Raw genomic sequence first — 11,195 nt, forward strand, 5'->3', positions numbered from 1 at the left:
ATTACAGGCGCCCACCACCATGCCCAGCTAATTTTTAGTAGACATAGGGTTTCACTATGTTGGCCAGGCTGGTCCCAAACTCTTGACCTCATGATCCACCCGCCTCGGCCTCCCAAAGTGCTGGGATTACAGGCGTTGATATATGACTTCTAATCACCATCCCTACATGCTAGAAGACATCAGAGCAATGCTTTCAGGGTTCTAAAGGAAAATTATTTCTAACTAACAATACTGCACCCAGCCAAATTATCAATCATTTGTGAGAATAGAATGAAGACTTTCTTACAAAGAATTCGGAAAGTTTGCCTCTCATACATACTTCTTTTTCAAAGAGTTACTTGAAGATGTACTCCAACAAACCGATCAAGCAGATGCAAAAAAAGGAAAAAAAAAAAAAAATGTGTAACAGAATGGATCCAACTCAAGAGTAAGGAGAAAGGAAGTTACAAGAAGAGACCTAAAAGAGTCCAAATGGAGGCAGAGTTACAGACAACTACAGATAAATAAAGGACGCAGCACAAAAGGTAGTATGCTGAAGAGTTGGGGTATAGGGGAGCTGGGGTGTAGGGGAGGCTATGATAGAGGCATATAGTACAAGAAAAGAGAGTAATTTAAGACACTAAGAAAAACAGGAAGTCCTATTCAAAAATATTTTTAAGTCCAAAGTTAGATTTTGGTCATATCAAAATTTTTTTTAATTCAATGGTCAGAATTGATAAAATAAGTAAAATCTACTTATCGTCTATATTATCAACATGTTTCTTCTGGCAGCCCAGGGACAGAAAAGAAATCATAATCTAAGCACATTATCTGGCTCAGCATTAAATAATACTTACACAGTCATAATATCAACAGTCTTTATTGGTTTTCATAATTTAGAGACAACCTGTGGACATGACAGCTGAGATTACAGGGGAAAAAACATGTATTTGTCTAGGCCAAGGGTGTCCAATCATTTGACTTCCCTGGACCACACTGGAAGAAGAATTGTCTTGGACCACCCATAAAATACACTAACACTAACAATAGCTGATGCACTTTAAAAAACAAAAAAATCTCATTATGCTTTAAGAAAGTTTATGAATTTGTGTTGGGCCACATTCAAAATTGTCCTGGGCTGCATGCAGCTCACCAGTCAGGGACTGGTCAGGCTTAGTCTAGCCAATAAAAAGTACAGCTACCAGTTTAGAAGAAATAATAATAAGGTAATACATGGAAAATTCAAGTAATTTCTAAAGCTGATAAAGAGAAAGGTGAATCAACATTAAGGCTAGGCACTAGGGTTCATGCCTGTAATCCCAACATTTTGGGAGGCAGGAGTTCAAATTCAGTGTATGCAAAATAGCGAAACCCTGTCTGTACAAAAAACTAAAGTAGCCAGCCACAGTGGCACACACCTGTAGTCCTAGCTACTGGGGAAGGTGAGGCAGGAGGATCCCTTCAGCTCAGAAATTCTGCACTCCAGCCCGGGTGACAGGAGGAGACTGTCGCTCAAAAAATAATACAAACATATATACATATACAATATATCAAGAGAGAGAGGAAAACACACACACACTAGAAACTAGGATGTTTTATAAAAACAACATAGCTCCCTTTATTGGCTATACAGAAATGAACCGCTCCCCATGAACCTTACCTATCCCCTAAAAGGGGAAAGAGTTCTTTAATTAAGGATAATAGTTTCTTTCCATTTAAAATCATTTCTTTCAGATACATTCAATCTTTAAAGCAGTAGTTCTCTACTGAGGGTGACCTGGCCCCCAGGGAACATCTGGTAATATCTTGAAACATTTTTAATTGTCACAATTAAGAGAGATGGCATTAGCATCTAGTAGAGCCAGGGATGTTGCTATACATTCTACAAAGGACAGGAACTCACAACAAAGAATTATCCAGCCCAAAATATCAACAGAGTCAAGTTAAGAAACCCTACTTTAAGAAAACTCTTCCGACTTGTATAGATTTTCTCTGTTCCTCATTCTTATCATGGTGACTGGGCATAAGATAAAGCTTTCATGGACACTAAAGTATTACGATTAGTCTAAATACACACCCATAGATTGCCCTGGGGATCCTCACAGGCCTCTGAGGTTTGAATATCGGCCCTCACAGAGTCACAATGGCACATGCTGATGAATATGTTGGAAAAGTATCCAGAGGATCTCCTAACTTGGCCCCACCCACCTCAGCTCTTGCTGATACGGATATTATTACAGTCTCGACTACCTCCTCTATCCAGTCCCTGGCTTATACTTAAGGCAACACTAGCTGCTTAGCAAATAAACCCCAGATTTTCACACAATTAAAATTTTTCACTAATATTACAATCCATTGTGGGTGTTCCTGTTTGGTACACAACTTTCTTTCACATGGTCAATTTAGGGACTGTAGATCTTTTCAATCTTATGGCTTCACCATCCCTTAAGAGTCTAAGCCTCTGCATCTGGCCCTTGAATTAGAAAAGAGAAAGTGAAGAAAGAATACCTATTTTTTCTGCCACTTCAACCCAGAAGTGACAACAAATTTATTTCTATTCACATTCCACTGGTGAAAAACAGTCGTGGCAGGCACAGTGGCTCACACCTGTAATGCCAGCACTTTGGGAGGCTGAGGCGGGCAGATCGCTTGAACTCAGGAGTTTGAGACCAGCCTGGGCAACATGGTGAAACTCCATCTCTACCAAAAATACAAAAAATTAGCCAGGCACGGTGGCGCGTCCCTGTAGTCCCAGCTACTCAGAAGGCTAAGGCACAAGAATCACTTGAGCCCAGGAGGCGGAGGTTGCAATGAGCCAAGATCCTGCTACTGCACTCTGGCCTAAGCAACAGAGTGATAATCCATCTCAAAAAAAAGAAAAAAAAAAAAAATAGTTGCAAGCACAATTTTTGGTGGGCAATGAAATGAATCTGCCCTTCCCACAACCTCTGTCTACTACATGGTCCCTCCCTCACAATAGCAGCCTCATGACAAGCTTGCTGGCTCTCACTCTACTAACTTCTATTTCCTTCACTAGGCATATGTGAGAACATCCAGGTCCCTTTCAGACCATGTAAGAACCATGGAAAACTCACAAGAGTACTACCTCTGGCCCCCTCTCTGCTTAAATACACCATTTTCTTCCCTTTTGGCCACCCCAAGTTAGCATAGGGCCAGGGCAATAGGCTAGTAAGTGGCTGTACCAGTTGTGAACTTTGGCAGTCTGGCTCCAGGGTTCGTGCTATTCTGCCTCTCCAGATTTCTAAAATAGGTGATAAGACAGCACACTTCCATTACTACCAATGGATATTTGTGAAGCACCTACATCTTGCAAAACAGCCTAGGAACTATTACAAACTCCACACTATGATGCACAGCACTGCTTTTCTTTACTTCCAAATTGCTGATCTTACAAGTTATTATAATCATAACAATGTGCAAAATTACACACTAAGCAAAATTAGTCTCCAGAAGTCCCTCATCCTACTCTCCACTTGAACAATGTACCTGTGCCCTCACATCCAAGGCATCCCACCTCATTACTTCTCTCTCTCCAGATCTACCATACTTTCATCCCATCAAAGTATACCAACACAGATTCCATAATTTCCACATGGGCCCCAGCCTTCCCTGTAAAAAATTATGTAATCTGACAAACTCTTCCTATTAATATGTAGGCATTTGGCAGCCAAAAAGCAAAAATTATCTTGCCAGTGGTCATCTCAACAGGATAAATTTCAACTATACAGATCTATGTCCCTCAAATATCACTAAATAGGCCTGGCATGGCAGCTCACACCTATAATCCCAGCACTTTGGGAGACCAAGGTGGGAGAATCATTTGAGGTCAGGAGTAAGACCCTGTTTCTACCAAAAAAAAAAAAAAAAAAAAAAAACTTAGAAATTAGCCATATGTGATGGTGTTCGCCTGTAGTCCCTGCTACTTGGGAGGCAGAGACGGGAGGATCACTTGAGCCTGGGAGATCGAGGCTGCAGTCAGCCACGGTAGTGTCACTGCACTCCAGCCTAGGTCACGTGACAGCCCAAGACCCTGTATCAAAAAAAAAAAAAAAAAAAGGCCAGACGCGGTGGCTTACGCCTATAATCGCAACACAACACTTTGGGAGGACGAGACAGGTGGATCACTTTACGTCAGGAGTTCGAGAACAGCCTGGTCAACATGGTGAAACCCCATCTCTACTAAAAATACAAAAAATTAGCCAGGCATGGTGGCAGGCACCTGTAATCCCAGCTACTCAAGAGGCTCAGGCATGAGAATCGCTTAAAACCAGAAGGCAGAGGTTGCAGTGAGCCGTGATCACACCACTGCACTCCAGCCTGTGTGACAGAGTGAGGCTCTGTCTCAAAAAAAAACACTAATAAAAATGCACACCAATTCTGTGAATCAGCCTTATTCTTTAAAACAATTTTTTAATTATAACAACACCAATTCTGTGAATCAGCCTTATTCTTTAAAATAATTTTTTAATTATAACAACTTAGCTTTAAATATTGTTATGTTATTTTATTTCCAGTTACTCTGAAATTACCCACTAAGAAAATGACAACTACATAAAGAATAAAATAAATATTTGCTTTACTCCAAGTGTTTTTAAGATTTAAAAATAGGATGTCAGTCAAATACAAGTAAAATGAGGGGAAAAAAATCAAGGTTATATTCCATCTTCTTATAAAGTGCATTTTATAAATCACACAACCAAAACAGACTCAGGAAGATCACAAGGTCAAGACCTATCAAGAGGAGCAACTGCAAATAAATTATACGAGGCAATATATAATATGATGGTTAAAAGGACAGGCTCCAAAGTCAAAGGTCAGGTTAAACCTCAAGTTTAAATCCTTTCAGCAGGACTTAACTTCTCTGTGCCTCAGGTTTAGTTCAAATCCTGGCTCCACCACTTATTTAATCTGTCAGTTGCTCAGGTTTAAAAAAAAGAAAATAGCCAGATTGGGGGTGGTTGTCAGGATCAAACGTGATGACATATCAAGTACTTCCAGAGTAGTACAGTACCTGGTATACAGAAGTTGATGCACATTAGCTATTAATATGACCTATAACAATTTCCCTCTGAATTTATCAAGTTTTCAAGAACTCTAAATCAAAAAGCGTCTCCTTTTTATTTGAAAAAAGTCAAGCTCTGAAATCATTTCCTCTTTTTCCAGTCCTTCCTGAAAATGGGAAATTAGTAGGTAACTGGCTTATCATTTGATGACTCTTCTTAGTCTTCGTATAATAAAAAGACTCAAGACTCTTTTTAGTCTTTCTATAATAATATTCTCTTCCAAATATTATACAAAGGACAGACTGCTCTAAGGATCAAAAACACTACAAAAAGTTCACAAAGTATAATGAAATTCTGAGATTCATAAATGAACAAACAGCTACTGGCACAAAAAGCTTAGATAAATAATGCAGATGTCTGTTCGTTTGCTCAAGAAATACTGAATTTTATAATAAAACACGGAAGGTAGAGATCTTCATGGCCTATAGTCACATCACTAAAAACACAGAAAATATTTTTGGTAATTTTTTTCTTAATAACTGGAAAACCCCTTATCACAACAATGAATAGATAAATGACATTACAAGCAAAGACAATTTCTTCAAAAACAAATTATATAGAGAAAAAAAGCTTAAAGGCTCAGATTTTCTGCCACACATATCCCTTACTTTGAGCTTCAAAAATTTGAGGCTTCTAGAATTCCTTGTGGTTAACATTAAGCAGTAATACAATTAAGCCTCATTTCTATCAGAAAACATTAAACTGACTGAAAGAAAATTATCTAGAATTTTGATTCTGATCAATTTAAACATAATGCCATGAGTCATCTAAATCAGTCAAGCAAATATTAGAGTTCATGATAAATGAATCAAAATATTTTTTAAGGATCTGAAAACAAACGTTTTAAATAATTTTGTATTTGCTGAAGTCCTCCTATGTGTGACACACTGAGGTAGGCACATTCATATTGAGGTATGCACTTTCACATGCATTACGTAATTTTGTTCTCCCAGCAACCACGGATTATTATCCTGATTTTACAAACGAGAAAACTAAGACCAACTGATTTGCCGATGGAAATGATGCTTGTATAAGATTCAGTCAGAACACCAATTCAAATTTTCTGACCCTCACCGTACTGCCAAAACTCAAGCACTGTCAATCTCTGCTCTTGCAAAGAACGTTAATCTTTTTATCTAGGGAGAGGTGAAAATAGAGATGGGAGAAGAAAAATTCTTCATAATGTTACAAAAAAAAAGACTCACTGTGCTTTATCTGACATAATTTATTCAGTCTGACTTAAATGCTTTGCTGCACATTGTCTACCCGCTTAGACATCGCTTACCTTCAGATACACAGCCTACACCAAAACCTAACTCAAGAATCACCTCCTCCAAGAAAGTTTCCCAGATTAAATGACCTGTTCCCCTCCTCCCAAGCTAACATCCTTCCTTTATCATTTCGCTGCTTGCATTTAGTTTGGACTACATTAACAGATACTCCTTTTGTTCTCCAGTCATATATCTGGAAGTAGATTTTTTTCATTCATTAACTATTGAGAATTTGGAGATTCAATGGTGAGCAAAACAGACAAAGACCTTGCTATCATGGAGAATTTACACTATCTGGATCTTCAACAAAGGTAAAAATAACAGGGTATAAGAATTTGATGCTCTAGGACTAGGATTTCTTCTCTATAAGGTCTCCGAAAATAGCTCTCTTCCTCGCAAGCTTGATAACACTTTTCAGGAAGAAAAATTCCTTCTATCACGCCTTCCGCATGAGAATTTTATGACTTTGTGAGGATATATGAGGGATGGGGACCAAGGTGGGAAGAAAGATAGATCTAAAATCTCTCAGGGATTTCCCACATACTGCCATGAAATATGCACACAACATGAGTCTAGACATCTCTTCCTGTGTCTCATCACAAGGAAGCTATACTTTGGCCACAACTGCTCCAGTCAAGCACCTCTACTAATCTCCTTGTATCTAGCCACCTTCATTAAAAATTGTATATTTCTCAGAGGCTTTTCTTTTTTTTTGAGACTGAGTCTTGCTCTGTCTCCCAGGCTGGAGTGCAGTGGCATGATCTCAGTTCATTGCAACCTCCGTCTCCCGGGTTCAAGTGATTCTGCTGCCTCAGCCTCCCAAGTAGCTGGGATTACAGGCATGCACTGCCACGCCCAAGTTAATTTTTTTGTATTTTTAGTGGAGACAGGGTTTCAACATGTTGGCCAGGCAGGTCTCGAACTCCTGACCTCAGGTGATCTGCCCACCTCGGCCTCCCAAAGTGCTGGGATTACAGGCGTGAGCCACTATGCCTGGCCTCTCAGAGGCTTTTTTATTCAAGTTGTGTTTGTCTTATTTGCAGGTCATTATTTGTAAGATTAAGGCAGGACCTATGTCCTCTTTGAATTGCCTGATGCTCCAAGAACATTGCTATAAATGTTGTTAACTTTCGATAAAATACCAACATTACAACATGACATTTCAGGTATTGTTATTAGGATTAAAGTTTTCCAAATTAGTATCAGAAAACTAAATCTATGTACTGTATCAATTCTTTGTCTTTAATGCCTCAATTCAAGAAATCTGCTTTTGAAGGATTATTTACAAACCAAAGCAAGTTGAAATGTACTAACACTGGTTAAAATTCTGCAATTCATACTTTTAAACGAAAGATCCGCCAGGCGCAGTGGCTCATGCCTGTAATACCAGCACTTTGGGAGGCTGAGGCAGATGGATCTTGAGGCCAGGAGTTGGGAGACCAGCCTGGCCAACATGGTGAAACCCCATCTTTAATAAAAATACAAAAATTAGCCTGGCATGGTGGCACGCATCTGTAATCCCAGCTACTCAGGAGGCTGAAACATAAGAATATCTCGAATCCAGGAGGCAGAGGCTGCAGTGAGCCAAGTTGCACCACTGCACTCCAGCCTGGGAAACAGAGTGAGACTCTGTCTAAAAAAATAAAAATAAAATTTCTTTTGTAATGCATATTTTACAAATTCATAATTTCATCATTTTTCTTAAAACAAACTAAAACATAACTTCATTATACACAATTGTAAATTTATCCCCAAAGTGTAGTCTAAGGCTTTCAATTTTTAAATGAACCAAGAAACTGAATATTGACAAATGTATAAGTACCCTGAATGTGTTATAAAAAACATATTTGACTGCCTTTAAAATGCAATAACATTCTAACTGGAAAATATAGTAGCATCTTTCCACAGATCAGAGATTCAATAACTATTATGATCCAATCGAAAAGAAATAAACCATGGCCATTTTTAATTAAACAGGCATTTCTAAGCACCTGTATACACGGTATTGCTGTTCAAACGGTTGACATGGAATGTGACCGCAATACCTTGATGTCCATAATTAAAGACCCAAAAGGTAGCTTAAGTTTCATCTATTCCCTTTCTCAGCTCTTTGAACAGGCATATTATAGTCACTCCATACATGGTTAATATCAAAAAAAAATAAAAGTTACAAATATTTGAAATTAGTTGTACTTTCATAGAGAACAGTTTTAAACTACATAGCCTTACTCTTCCTTTTCCAACCTATTTTATAAAACTAGCATGATCTTAATAATTTCACTGCAAAACAGGTTCTAGCAAGCATAGAAACTGATGATAGCCTCTCAGCATGAGCAAGTTTAGATGAAACCCTAGGAAATTAGCAAAATCTAACAATCAATTCACCCACAATTCTCCACAATTCTTGCTCTCTCTAGGATACTAAGGGAGGCAAAAACTGTTTTAAATGATTATTTCAAAAGCAGCACTAATTTGGGGAAAACCTTAACTGCCATGCAGGAGACACTGTATTACTACTCAGACGTCATGTAAGTCTTCCAGCAGCAGAAAGGCAAAAACATCATTAAATTTTTTATTTAATGCATATATACTTACATTATCAGTTAGTTTACCCATCTGTGTACGTAGTACAAGTTACCTATTATTTCAGAAAGCATTTAAATAAAATGAAATTAGGTTACGTTCTGCAACTCAGATGTGTCTCATAAAGAGGGTTAAATGACTTTTGTGAATGGAACATCTGCATATACTGTTGCTTCGCCTCAGCCAGTCTTGAGTGGGTGGTTCAATGAACCTAAAGCATGCTGCATGTGAAGCTCCTTGGAACCTGACTCTACTCTTGAGAGAGGGCTTAGAAACAAACATTAAATTTAAAAGCACAGCAAAGGCTTGGCTTTCCTCCCACGTTACAAGAAGGCCAGGAGAACTGAGGCTTAGAGGAACAACACCGTGTCGCTCGGCTCTGCAAAGGCGGGTGCGGTCTGCGGTGCGCGGCACAGCCTCCTCTGGGGCTGTCACAGGAAAAAAGGAGCCTCGCCTTAACCGCACCAAGCGACAAAGCGCCAGCTCTCCTGGGCGCGGGGGCTCCCAAGGAGACCCATGCCATCGACCTATCAAACTTCAGGAGGGACAGACACCCGGGGCGGTCGAAATGCTCCAAGAGCCTCCCACCCCCGTTCCCCTGCCGCGGCTTTTGTAAGGCTGCAGATGCACCTACTGTGGGCCCCAAAACACTCCACCCCGCCAGCCTTTCCAATCCCCCTACTCCAAAATGGAACAAAGGAGCCAAAGAACTCCTCGGCGCGGGTGGCCAGGAGTCCCCGACAGCCCGAGCTCAGAATGTGACAATAAGGGTGCGCAGTCGCTCTGAGGGGTGCGGACCCAGCACCCCCACCTCAGGAATGGAGCAACACTCACCCGTGCGGAGCTCCCAGGAAGGCGGGACGCAAGGAGCCGGTTCCTCCGGAGTCCCCGCGGCGCCGGGGTCCGGGGCCCGGGGCCCCGTACGCGTTTAGTCAGACCCCAACTTCTCTCGGCCGCTGTCGTCGGCGGCAGCTGGGGCGCGAGCCCGGACGGAGGGCGCTGCCCAGCTGCCGCGGAGGCACTGCCGGCTCAGCCTCCGAGCGGAGCGGGTACTTTCGGCCCCGCGGTCCACCGGCCAGGGCGGACCCCCACCTTCCTTCAGAGTCGGCTTGTTACCGGCAGCGGCGACTGCGGAGTCCAAAGCTAACACTACAACCGCCGCCTGGCCAGGAGCGCGTCGCGGCCTAATGTTGTCATCCGCCGCGTCGCCGCCTTTCTGGGCACCCAGAACCGCCAAGATCCTTCACATTCTAGCGCCCTCCCACTGCCCGGCCCGCCCCTAGGATCACGGGCTTCGGCCACGCCCTCTTCCCGTCACGTGACGGTGCCCGGAGACAGCGGTGGAGTTGCTTACCCTGCCAGGCGGGCGCGAACAGCGCGGGAGCCAGTGTCCACCTTGCTTTGCCAGGGTGTTATCGCCAGGCAGTCCCCTTCCGCATGCCCAAGGGCAGCCTCAGGAAGCGAGCCCACCACCGTCGGCCCAGCGCCTGTTGATCGGCCAGGCCTTCTGGGCCGGTAGTACCGGGCCCTTCTTGACCGGAGGAGATTGCACAGTAGGGCTCCCTGATCTGGTCAGGGCTCAGTTAGGACCCCTCTCCAGCCTTAGGCTTGGTAAAAGCTTTAGCGAAACAAAGAAAAAAGAACGCATCGTAGAGTGTCTGGCCTAAGAAGCATTCCGTAACTACTTGTTCCTATTTCTAGTAGCACATTAACCGTGGCATTTAATTTACTGCTTCCCTCATTAGAGGTTTTTTTTTTTTTTAGGAAACAGTGTATTTCAATCACGCTGGGATGAAAACAGCCTAGCAAACTTATTTTTATTCCTTGTTGTGTTCAGGATCCTGCTGCCAGTTTTACAGTCATTAAGTTTTACAGTGTGTTAGGCTGGTGACAGTTTAAACGGGTACACAGGAATTTGACAGTTGGTTCCATTTTTAAAATAAAGCCTAATTCTTGAATTTTTTTTCTAATGCCTTAACTTTTTTATCCTAATGGCTTAACTCTAGGACTTAACCTTTTGCTTTCTTTTTTAGCCATGATCCGAAGAACCCCTCTAGCCGCCTAATGAAATAACTATACAGAAGTAAGGGAGGTAGAATAGAGAAAGATCATACTCAAACCCCGATCACAATGAAAGCAAATGAGAAAGCTTTCTGTAGTAATTAAACTGCGGTCATAACTCATTTTCTCTTGTAGCCCAGAACTAAGAATTTTTTCTTAAGCTATTCTCATCTCATTACATTTTCTTAACAAGAAGTCAGAAGGCATTCTGATAAGT

At 41.5% G+C, this 11,195-nt stretch overlaps 1 protein-coding gene across 4 annotated transcripts in view; it reads right to left on the reverse strand.

The window, feature by feature from the left end:
• OSBPL8 (oxysterol binding protein like 8) overlaps positions 1-10,171 on the reverse strand; it is a 226,656-nt gene extending 216,485 nt beyond the window's left edge. For all 4 annotated transcript variants that reach the window (XM_023217461.2, XM_023217626.3, XM_023217562.3 and 1 more), the window contains exon 1: positions 9,752-10,171. The gene's annotated coding sequence lies outside the window, so the exon portion shown is untranslated. The remainder of the gene's footprint in view (positions 1-9,751) is intronic.
• Positions 10,172-11,195: the final 1,024 nt, after the last annotated feature.

Source organism: Piliocolobus tephrosceles, chromosome 10, assembly GCF_002776525.5.
Source record: "Piliocolobus tephrosceles isolate RC106 chromosome 10, ASM277652v3, whole genome shotgun sequence".
NCBI lineage: Eukaryota > Metazoa > Chordata > Mammalia > Primates > Cercopithecidae > Piliocolobus > Piliocolobus tephrosceles.